The sequence below is a fragment of the Rhinoraja longicauda genome, chromosome 1 (genome assembly GCF_053455715.1).
Source record: "Rhinoraja longicauda isolate Sanriku21f chromosome 1, sRhiLon1.1, whole genome shotgun sequence".
Taxonomy (NCBI): domain Eukaryota; kingdom Metazoa; phylum Chordata; class Chondrichthyes; order Rajiformes; family Arhynchobatidae; genus Rhinoraja; species Rhinoraja longicauda.
In genome coordinates this window covers 10441369-10453676 of record NC_135953.1, presented here as the reverse complement: position 1 = coordinate 10453676, position 12308 = coordinate 10441369, and positions in this window count along the sequence as shown.

The window sequence follows — 12308 nt, the reverse complement described above, 5'->3', positions numbered from 1 at the left end:
GACCTCTTTGCTCCTATACTCAACTCCTCTTGTTATGAAGGCCAACATTCCATTGGCTTTCTTCACTGCCTGCTGTACCTACATGCTTCCTTTCAGTGACTGATGCACTAGGACACCCAGATCTCGTTGTACGTCCCCTGTTCCTAACTTGACACCATTCAGATAATACTCTGCCTTCCTATTCTTACCACCAAAGTGGATAACCTCACACTTATCCACATTAAACTGCATCTGCCATGCATCCGCCCACTCACACAACCTGTCCAAGTCACCCTGCAACCTCATAGCATCTTCCTCACAGTTCACACTGCCACCCAGCTTTGTATCATCTGCAAATTTGCTAATGTTACTTTTAGTCCCTTCATCCAAGTCATTAATGTATATTGTAAATAGCTGCGGTCCCAACACCGAGCCTTGCGGTACCCCACTAGTTACTGCCTGCCATTCTGAAAGGGACCCATTTATCCCCACTCTTTGCTTTCTGTCTGTCAACCAATTTTCTATCCATGTCAGTACCCTACCTCCAATACCATGTGCTCTAATTTTGCCCACTAATCTCCTATGTGGAACCTTGTCAAAGGCTTTCTGAAAGTCAAGGTACACCACATCCACCGGCTCTCCCCTGTCAATTTTCCTGGTTACATCCTCAAAGAATTCCAGAAGATTAGTCAAGCATGATTTCCCCTTCGTAAATCCATGCTGACTCGGAACAATCCAGTTACTACTATCCAAATGCTCCGCAATTTCGTCTTTTATAATTGGCTCCAGCATCTTCCCCACCACTGATGTCAGACTAACTGGTCTATAGTTTAGATGCAGCATGGAAACAGGTCCTTCAGCTCACCAGGTCCGTGCCGACCAGCGATTACCTGTACTTTAGTTCTATCGAACACTCTAGAGTCAATTTATAAAGGCCAATTAACCTACAAACCTGCACGTCTTTGAAGTGTGGGAAGAAAACGGAGGTCCCGGAGAAAACTCACGCAGGTCGCGGGTAAAATGCATAAAGTCCGCGCAGACAGCGGCCGTAGTCAGGATCGAACCCTGGTCTCTGCCGCTGAAGGGCAGCAATTCTACCGCTGCACCGCCGGTGACTCAACTGAGTGTGGATAAACTGGAGATAGACACAAAAAGCTGGAGTAACTCAGCAGAACAGATGGGTAGACCTCACGGCCCTTGACAACAGCACATTGCACTGGCTACAACGCTTGGAGGGCGTTACATAATTTCTGCTGCCTCAAACTCAAGAAGAAAAAGACAGCATCTCTGGAGAGATCGGATGGATGGGTGACGTTTCGGGATAACTTGGAACCGCATTTGTAACAGGTCAGGGAAGCACGGCACTGCCCTCTGCTGGCTGTGCCACAGATCAGCAAAACATGCTTGTCTCACTGTCTACAATGGAAGTCTTTGCTTTGGAATTCACATTGGTCTGATTCAATTTTACTGTCGCCTCTAATGTGGGGCATTTGCTTGGGAAGTCTAGCTGATTCTATTTCAATGGCTTTCGGAGTCATAGAGTCATACAGCGTGAAAATAGGCTCCTTCAGCCCCCAACTTGTGTTGCAGATGCTGGTTTAAACTGTGGCTGTGCTACCTGTCTCGCTGAGTTACCTCAGCCCAACTTGCCCACACCGACCAACATGTCCCATCTGCACTAGTCCCACCCAAAGATACTAGAGGAACAAGATAGACCGCTCGACCCTAAAACCCGTTGTATGTCATGGCGCCATTTTAGTAGGCAGAAACTTGCAGAAACATTTAAAAAGAAAAATAACAAAAATCTGTGAATTGATAGATGAGATATATTCTGCATTTTAATGGTATCATCACACATACTGTTCCCCCAAAACACTGATTACACTGCGAGAGGCAGAGCGAACGGCGGGGTTTGCCTACTAAAATGGCGGACGTTACGCTCCTTTGCGTACTACACTTCAGTATAGGCGATTTCAACGGAGTGGTTCATCTTGTTCCTCCAGTAGTTTTGGTCCCACCTGCCTGTGTTCGGCCGATATCCCTCTAAACCTATCCTATCCATGTGCCTGTTTAAACGTTTCTTAAATGTTGCAATGTTACCTGCCTCAACTACCTCCTCTGGCAGTTCGTTCCACACACCCACCAACGTTTGTGTAAAAAGGTTACCCCTCAGCTTCCCATTAAATCTTTCCCCCCTCACCTTAAACTTGTGTCCTCTGGTTCTCAATTCCCCTACTCTGGACAAAAGACTCGGTGCATTTACCCAAATCTATTCTCATGATATTGTACACCCCTATAAGATCACCCCTCATCCTCCTGCGCTCCAAGGAATAAAGTCCTAGCCTGCACAACCTCTCTCTCTCGCTCAGTCCCTCAAGTCCTGCCGACTGGAGCGACTGGGCTTGTATACACTGGAATTTAGAAGGATGAGAGGGGATCTTATCGAAACATATAAGATTATTAAGGTATTGGACACGCTAGAGGCAGGAAACATGTCCCTATGTTGGGGGAGTCCAGAACCAGGGGCCACAGTTTAAGAATAAGGGGTAGGCCATTTAGAATGGAGATGAGGAAAAACCTTTTCAGTCAGAGAGTTGTAAATCTGTGGAATTCTCTGCCTCAGAAGGCAGTGGAGGCCAATACTCTGGATGCTTTCAAGAGAGAGTTAGATAGAGCTCTTAATGATAGCGGAGTCAGAGGGTATGGGGAGAAGGCAGGAACGGGGTACTGATTGTGGATGATCAGCCATGATCACATTGAATGGCAGTGCTGGATTGAAGGGCCGAAAGGCCTACTCCTGCATCTATTGTCTATTGTCTATTGTCTATTGTCTATGGTCTATGTCTATGGTCTATTGTCTATTGTCTATTGTCTATGGTCTATGTCTATTGTCTATTGTCTATTGTCTATTGTCTATTGTCTATGGTCTATGTCTATTGTCTATTGTCTATTGTCTATTGTCTATTGTCTATTGTCTATTGTCTATGGTCTATGTCTATTGTCTATTGTCTATTGTCTATTGTCTATTGTCTATGGTCTATGTCTATGGTCTATTGTCTATTGTCTATTGTCTATGGTCTATGTCTATTGTCTATTGTCTATTGTCTATTGTCTATTGTCTATTGTCTATTGTCTATTGTCTATTATCTATTATCTATTGTCTATGTATATTGTCTATTGTATATTGTCTATTGTCTATTGTCTATTGTCTATTGTCTATTGTCTATTGTCTATGGTCTATGTCTATTGTCTATTGTCTATTGTCTATTGTCTATTGTCTATTGTCTATTGTCTATGGTCTATGTCTATTGTCTATTGTCTATTGTCTATTGTCTATTGTCTATGGTCTATGTCTATTGTCTATTGTCTATTGTCTATTGTCTATTGTCTATTGTCTATTGTCTATGGTCTATGTCTATTGTCTATTGTCTATTGTCTATTGTCTATTGTCTATGGTCTATGTCTATGGTCTATTGTCTATTGTCTATTGTCTATGGTCTATGTCTATTGTCTATTGTCTATTGTCTATTGTCTATTGTCTATGGTCTATGTCTATTGTCTATTGTCTATTGTCTATTGTCTATTGTCTATTGTCTATGGTCTATGTCTATTGTCTATTGTCTATTGTCTATTGTCTATTGTCTATGGTCTATGTCTATGGTCTATTGTCTATTGTCTATTGTCTATGGTCTATGTCTATTGTCTATTGTCTATTGTCTATTGTCTATTGTCTATTGTCTATTGTCTATTATCTATTATCTATTGTCTATGTATATTGTCTATTGTATATTGTCTATTGTCTATTGTCTATTGTCTATTGTCTATTGTCTATTGTCTATGGTCTATGTCTATTGTCTATTGTCTATTGTCTATTGTCTATTGTCTATTGTCTATTGTCTATGGTCTATGTCTATTGTCTATTGTCTATTGTCTATTGTCTATTGTCTATGGTCTATGTCTATTGTCTATTGTCTATTGTCTATTGTCTATTGTCTATGGTCTATGTCTATGGTCTATTGTCTATTGTCTATTGTCTATGGTCTATGTCTATTATCTATTATCTATTGTCTATGTATATTGTCTATTGTATATTGTCTATTGTCTATTGTCTATTGTCTATTGTCTATTGTCTATTGTCTATTGTCTATTGTCTATTGTCTATTGTCTATGTCTATTGTCTATTGTCTATGTCTATTGTCTATTGTCTATTGTCTATGTCTATTGTCTATGTCTATTGACATCCTACTAAATCTTTTCTGAACCCTTTCACTCTTGACAACATCTTGCATTGAGAAGTGCAGGAGATCATACAGTGTGATTGAATAGCTCTGGGAATAGACCGGGAATTTGGGGTGTAAAACCTTGTTCTTTTTTTTAAATTTTTTTTTATTTTTAAAAGCATATGTACAAATCGAAATTTAAAAAAAACACATTTGTTACAAAGTTCTTACATAGCTTCAATTTTTAAATTTTTGAAGAGAGAAAGTAAAAATAAAAATATAAAACTATAAACTTGGGAAGAGAGAGTAAGAGGGTTAAAAAAAAAAAAAAAAAGGATCTAACAATAAAAATTAACGGGAGTAGATCCGGGAGACAAAAACCACAGCTTTTTAAAATAGTTTTAAAATAGTTTCTAAAGTTATTAATAAAAAATTAGATATGGACCCAAAATTAATTATATTAGGATTATCAGAACATACTACAAATTTTACAGTAAGTCAGGTACATTTTCTTGATTACAGTCTAATAACTGCGAAAAAACTAATACTTAAATTTTGGAAAAAACCAATAACCCCCACAATTAAAATGTGGACTATGGAAATGACAGAGACCCTGCATTTGGAAAAAATAAGGTTTGCCTTAATCGACAAACCTGAGTTATTTTTAAAAATATGGTCTCCATTTATTGAATTTTTTTAGAAAAGTAAATGGGTTTGGCACAGGACTAAAATAAAAAAAATTTAAATAAAAAGTTGAAACTTGAGTTGGGGGTTGGATGTATTTTTAGTCCTGTGCCAAACCCATTTACTTTTCTAAAAATTCAATAAATGGAGACCATATTTTTAAAAATAACTCAGGTACATCCAACCCCCAACTCAAGTTTCAACTTTTTATTTAAATTTTTTTTATTTTAGTCCTGTGCCAAACCCATTTACTTTTCTAAAAATTCAATAAATGGAGACCATATTTTTAAAAATAACTCAGGTTTGTCGATTAAGGCAAACCTTATTTTTTCCAAATGCAGGGTCTCTGTCATTTCCATAGTCCACATTTTAATTGTGGGGGTTATTGGTTTTTTCCAAAATTTAAGTATTAGTTTTTTCGCAGTTATTAGACTGTAATCAAGAAAATGTACCTGACTTACTGTAAAATTTGTAGTATGTTCTGATAATCCTAATATAATTAATTTTGGGTCCATATCTAATTTTTTATTAATAACTTTAGAAACTATTTTAAAAATCTCCAACCAGAAGTTTTGCATTTTTATACAAGTTACGAAAATATGAGTTAAATTAGCTTCTTGAAATTGACATTTATCACACAGGAGAGATACTAGGAAAAATCCTATTTAATTTCGTCTTCGAATAATGTAATCTATGTATTATTTTAAATTGTATTAAGGAATGTCTAGTATTCAATGAACATTGATGTATATGTTGTAAACTTTCATCCCATATATCTTGCATTATAAATTGATTCAATTCGTCCTCCCATGCTCGTCTATAAGATTCTGATGACGGAATGTCAATGTCAAGGAGAATATTGTAAATAAAAGATATTAATTTATTTGAGTTATAATGTCGATTCAGACATACATCAAGTGTTTCTGGACCTCTAAACTTATATTCTTGCATATGTGATTTTACATAATCTCTAAGTTGTAAATATCTAAAATAATTATTAACATGTAATCCGTACTTCTGCTGTAACTCCTGAAACGAAAGAAAAGTTCCCTTATGATAAAGATCTCCCACCCTTTTGATTCCATAACTTTTCCAGACGGTTTAAAAGAAGGATTATTCGCAATAGGAAGGAAAACAGATAATTTACTCAATTTTAACGTAAGCTTTAATTGTTTCCAGGTACGGATAACACTATGTATAATGGGATTACCTCCATATGTTTTTTTATTTAAATTTATTGGAGCTAAGAGGATCGCACCAATATCGAATGGTAAGCAATCCTCTTTCTCCATCTTTAACCAATCCGGTTGTTGATCAGAATCATCCAACCAGCAGGTTATATTTTTAATATTAACCGCCCAATAATAAAATAAAAAGTTAGGTAAAGCAATTCCTCCATTAATTTTAGACTTACATAAGTGTCTTTTATTTATTCTATGAGTCTTGTAGTCCCAAATAAAATTAGTAACAATTGAATCAATTTTTTTAAAAAACTTTTTTGGAAGGTAGATCGGAATTGCTTGAAATAAGTATAGTAGCTGTGGAAGAAAGATCATCTTTATAGCATTACTACGACCAACTAATGATATAGGAAGTGTTTTCCAAAATTGGATATTTCTGTGTAATTTAGCAAGTAAAGGAGGAAAATTTGATTTAAATAAAGAAGTATATTTCCTAGTCACGTAAATTCCAAGATATTTAAACTTTTCATAGGCAATTTTAAAAGGAAATTGTTGAAGTATGGCCGGATTATGCTCCATTATTGGCATAATTTCACTTTTATACCAGTTAATTCTATAACCTGAAAATGAACCAAATTGAGTTATGAGATTTAATAAATTCGGAATGCTAATTTCTGGCTTTGTAATATATATTAATACATCATCCGCATATAAAGAAATTTTATTGGTTGTATGTTTAGTGTTGTAGCCATAAATATCTGAATTTGATCTAATACTCTCAGCAAGTGGTTCTATAATAAGGGCAAATAAAAGTGGTGATAGTGGACATCCTTGTCTACAACCCCTAGCTAAATGAAATTTAGATGACAGCATTTGATTAGTTAATATTCTAGCTGTTGGGGATGTATATAAAAGTTTCACCCATGCACAAAAATTTTCACCTAGTTGAAATTTTTCCATCACTGAGAAAAGATAGGGCCATTCTACTTGATCAAATGCTTTTTCAGCATCTAGCGAGATGATTGCTAAATCTTCATTTAATAGTCTATTTGAATAAATTATATTAAACAAGCGTCTCAAGTTGAAAAATGAATATCGTTTGGCTATAAAGCCTGATTGATCGGAGTGTATCAATTTGTCTACAACTAGACTTAATCTCTGAGCTAAGATTTTCGCTAATATCTTCTGATCAGTATTTAAAAGAGCTATCGCCCTATACGAACCAGGGTCTTCAGAATCCTTATATTTTTTAGGAATGAGGATTATTGTTGATTCAGTCAGAGTTTGTGGCAATCTCTGTTGTTTAAAGGCGTGACTATATACAGTTTGCAAACGTGGAGAGATCAACCCACTGAATTTTTTATAAAATTCATTATTTAAGCCATCAGGGCCAGGAGTCTTCCCATTTTTCATGGATTTAATAGTCTCTTCAACGTCTTTCATAGTTATTTCTGCGCCCAGTAAATTTCTATCACTCACATTCAAACCAGGAAGGTTACATTCCTGCAAAAACTTTTGCATCTGCGCAGAAGTATCTGTTATTTTTGATGAATATAATGACTGATAAAATTGCAAAAATCTCTGATTAATATCCTTAGGTAGTTTAAGCAAATCTCCATTTTCTGATCTAATTTTATGAATTGTAGAATCATCTTCTAATTTACGGAGTTGACGTGCTAACAATTTCTGTGGTTTATCTCCAAATTCAAAATGTTTTTGTTTAGTATATTGAAAAAGCCTTAAAATATGAGCTGAAAGGATATAATTTAACTTATATTTGAGAACTGCAATTTTATTATGTATTTCAATAGAGGGAGCGATGGCATTTGTTATGTCTAACTGTCTTATCTGACTTTCCAGGTCATTCTGTTCAGCTCGGTTCTTCTTGTTTTGAGACGCTTGAAAAGCAATAATACATCCTCTCACAAACGCTTTAAATGTTTCCCAAAGCAGGGACGCAGGTGTTTCAGGAAGGTCATTTGCATTAAAAAAAATCTCAAATTGCGATTTAAGATAGTCATAACATGCTTTTTCATTTAAGATTTGCGGATTAAATCTCCAATTAGTCTGTTTCCCCGTTACTCCTTGGAGTTTTACCCTAAATGTTAAAGGGGCATGATCGGATATAATAATATTATGATATTTTGAATTATACGTATAAGGAATAAGTTTGGAGTCCACCAAGAAATAATCAATTCTTGAATAAGTTTTATGCACAGGTGAATAAAATGAATACTCTCGGCCTGAAGGATTATCAATCCTCCAAACATCTTTTATATTTGCATTATTTATATAAGAGTTTAACAATTCACACGACTTGGATTTTGTTTTCCTTTGAGTTGAAGATCTATCCAAATAAGGATCTAATGTACAATTTAAATCTCCTCCAATTATCAAGTTATATTGTCCAAATTCTGGAATGGTATTAAATATTTTTTTTTTAAATAACGGATTATCAAAATTTGGTGCGTAGACATTCACCAATATCAATTTTGTAGAATATAGTTCTCCCACTAATATAACATATCTACCTTCAGTGTCGACTATAGAGGAAGTATTTATAAATGGTATACCCTTACGAATTAAAATAGCAACACCTCTTGATTTAAAGGGAAACGATGAGTGAAATACTTTATCAATCCATTTGCCTTTCAGTCTATTATGTGCTACATTTTTTAGATGAGTTTCCTGAAGGAACATTATGTCTGCATCAATAGATTTTAAATGTGAAAGTACTTTACCTCTTTTAATTGGTTCATTAACACCCTTGACATTCCAACTACAAAATGTAATACCTTTAACCCCTGTTTTCCTAATAGAATCTTGCATCTTAACCGATAAATGGTCTATAATAAAGCAAATGGTCTGGCACCCGGACTACAACATTTTTCTTGAATGAGGGGTGGATGATCTTTTGTACAGCGTAGAGTGCCTCCCGGAAATATCTCCCTAAAGTATATAATTTCTGAAAAATGACATGATAATAAAAGATAAATCTAAAAAAAAAATCAATATATAAAAGGTTAAAAGAGTGCAGGAAAAAAGAAGAGACAACTAAAACTACAACTACAATTAGTGCAGTTAGTGTTAGCCACCCTAAGGTGGCAAAAAATCTAAGGACTTCCGTGAGATGTAAAAAAAAATTAATACTAGCTCCGTTTTTTAACACAGTTATTTTTTTTTTTTCCGGTTTTAAAATATATATATTTTTAGAAGCAAGGGGAAATAAACAGGACAGGCCCAAAGGAATTTAATCCAAAATAGGCCAGTTTCCCCCCCTAGGGTGTATTAGTTAAATGTTAAAAGTAAAATTTACATGAGTCAAGTGTTACTTGAACTTCTTATTGGTAGTGATTAATAATATTTTTTTATTAATAGTAGTCAATAAAGATTAATAGTCATATAGCTTATTCACTGGTCTTGGAACTTTAAATTATAACGCCTTATAGCCCAATCAGTTCTCTGCCAGTGATTACAGCCGTGGAGTGGTATTCATCCCTTCAGCGAGTTTACAATCTCTCGGGCGAATTCGAATGCTTTAATGTGATCAGTATAAAAGGTTTCTGTCTGCTTGTAGGTGACTCGCAGTTTGGCCGGGTACAACATTCCAAATCTGAGCGATGGGATCTTCCTCAGAATTGATCTTGTCTCATTAAAAAGTGCTCTTTTCTTAACCACCTCAGCAGGATAATCTCTAAAAATACGGATATTGTCGCCTTGGAATGATAAGTTTCTGTTGATAGCGATTCTTGACAGAATATCTTCTAAGACTTGAGAATAGTGTACCTTTAATATCAGGTGCCTTGGGGGAGCGCCAGCAGCTGGCCGAGCTCTCAGTGCTCTGTGGGCTCGATCCAGCAAAGGTTTTGTGTCCAGTTTCAAAACATCCCGTAGGAGTTCAGCAGTGAAATCACAGAGGTTTTTATCTTTCTCTTGGCCTTCTTTAACTCCAACAATCCTTAGGTTCTGACGTTTAGAGCGACCCTCTAAGTCAATGCATTTCTCGGTTACTTTCGCTAGTAGATCAGATAGGCGTTGAGTCTCCGTTAATACCCTTTTTGTTGTTTCAGCGCTTGTCTCAGCTAGAACTTCCAACTCGCGTATAGCCTCGTCATGTTGATGTACCATAGTAGTAATATGCTCCAACTTACTGGTAAAGTCGGAATCCAGCTTTTGTAGTTTAGAGTTTACTTCCACCATATGTTCGTTCATACTATCACATATTTCTTTCTTCACTGATGATAACTTCTCACTGATGATAGTTGATATTTCTCCCTTCAATCCTTTCAACGATATTAATTCATCTTTCATTTCCTGAAAATCATCCTTCATACTTGAAAGCTCCTCACCAACTATGGTTCGAAATTCCTCCAATCCAATTTTTTTAGGCTGTGGCTTTCGGGACTGTTTGGGAATTTCTTCTTGGGTCGGCACTGGAATTGAGGCTGAGGCTGAGGCTGAGGCTGATGCTTCCATCTGACCTGATTCCTCTTCCGGCAGCCTGGCCTTGCCAACTCGTTTTGCAGCAGTTTTTAACGGGGGAGTGCGACTTATCGACATATAAACGGTAGGAGTCACGGTCTAATGACTTCACTCACCCTTCGTTGAAAGTTATCGACAAATTTCAGTGGACCCGTCCCGTTCTTTCCCCTTTAAGATCGGATTTTCTTCGGAGCTAGTTGACGCGTGGCTTTATCAGAGCATAGCACCACCGAAAGTCGTAAAACCTTGTTCTGATCCACCGCCAACACATCCCCAGATATGAGGCCTGGGGTCACTTAAAGGAGAGGGAAACATTCACTGACAGGCACTTCAAGACTTACGGGCTTGATGTCGAATGCCCAGTGAATGACTTTAGGCTTTAGAGACACAGTGCAGAAACAGGCCCTTCGGCCCACCGAGTCCGGGCTGGCCAGCGATCACTGCATATTAAAACACTATCCTGCACACTGACAATTTACAATTGTTTTTTCTTGAAACCAATTAACCTACAAACCTGTATGTCTTTGGAGTGTGGGAGGATTCTGGTGCATCCACAGGAAACCCACGCTCACAGAGGGAACGTACAAACTCCACACAGACAGCACCCGTAGTCAGGATCGAACACGGGTCTCTGGCGCAGTAAGGCAGCAACTCTACCACTGTCCTGCTGTGCCACCCCCAAGTCCACTTGACCTAAGTCCAAATGCAAGGTCAACTTGAAATGCCAACGATCTCCCTGCCTCTACAGATGTTACGGGCTCACAGAGTTAGAAAACATAGAAAAGAAAAATAGGTGCAGGAGTAGGCCATTCGTCCCTTCGAGCCAGCACTGGCATTCAACATGATCATGGCTGATCGCCCAAAATCAGTACCCCGTTCCTGCTTTCTCCCCATATCCCTTGATTCCATCAGCCCTAAGAGCTATATTTAACTCTCTCTTGAATCCATCCAGTGAATTGGCCTCCACTGCCTTCTGTGGCAGAGAATTCCACAGATTCACAACTCTCTGGGTGAAAAAGTTTTTCGTCCGTCATCTCACCCTGAAATGGCCTACCCCTTATTCTTAAACTGTGACCTCTGCTTCTGGACTCCCCCGACATTGGGAACATTTTTCCTGCATTGAGCAGTTTATTTTTGACCAAGTGAATCGCAGCTGTTCCAACGTGGACAAACCTTAAACAAACCTTAAGCTTTAAACAACACCAACCTATTGTCCCAGTTTGCTGAACATACATATTGCAGAAGATATTTATTTTCAAGGTATCATGTCAACATAACCTAAATTTGATTGACAACTCAAACATTTCCATGGAAGATTATCTAATCTTAAATTGCACAAAACCAATAGGACTCTTGGAGTTTAATCTGAAAAATGTGAGGTGTCACACACAGTAAATGTTAGGGCCCTGGGGAGTGTTTCGTTTAGTTTAGTTTAGAGATACAGTGCAGAAACAGGCCATTCGGCCCACCGACCAGCGATCCCCGCACATTAACACTATCCTACCTTTATACCAAGCTACTTAACCGACAAACCTGCACGTCTTTGGAGTGTGGGAGGAAGCCGAAGATCTCGGAGAAAACCCACGCAGGTCACGGGGAGAACGTACAAACTCCGTACGGACAGCACCCGTAGTCAGGATCAATAGACAATAGACAATAGACAATAGGTGCAGGAGTAGGCCATTCGGCCCTTCAAGCCAGCACCGCCAATCAATGTGATCATGGCTGATCATTCTCAATCAGTACCCCGTTCCTGCCTTCT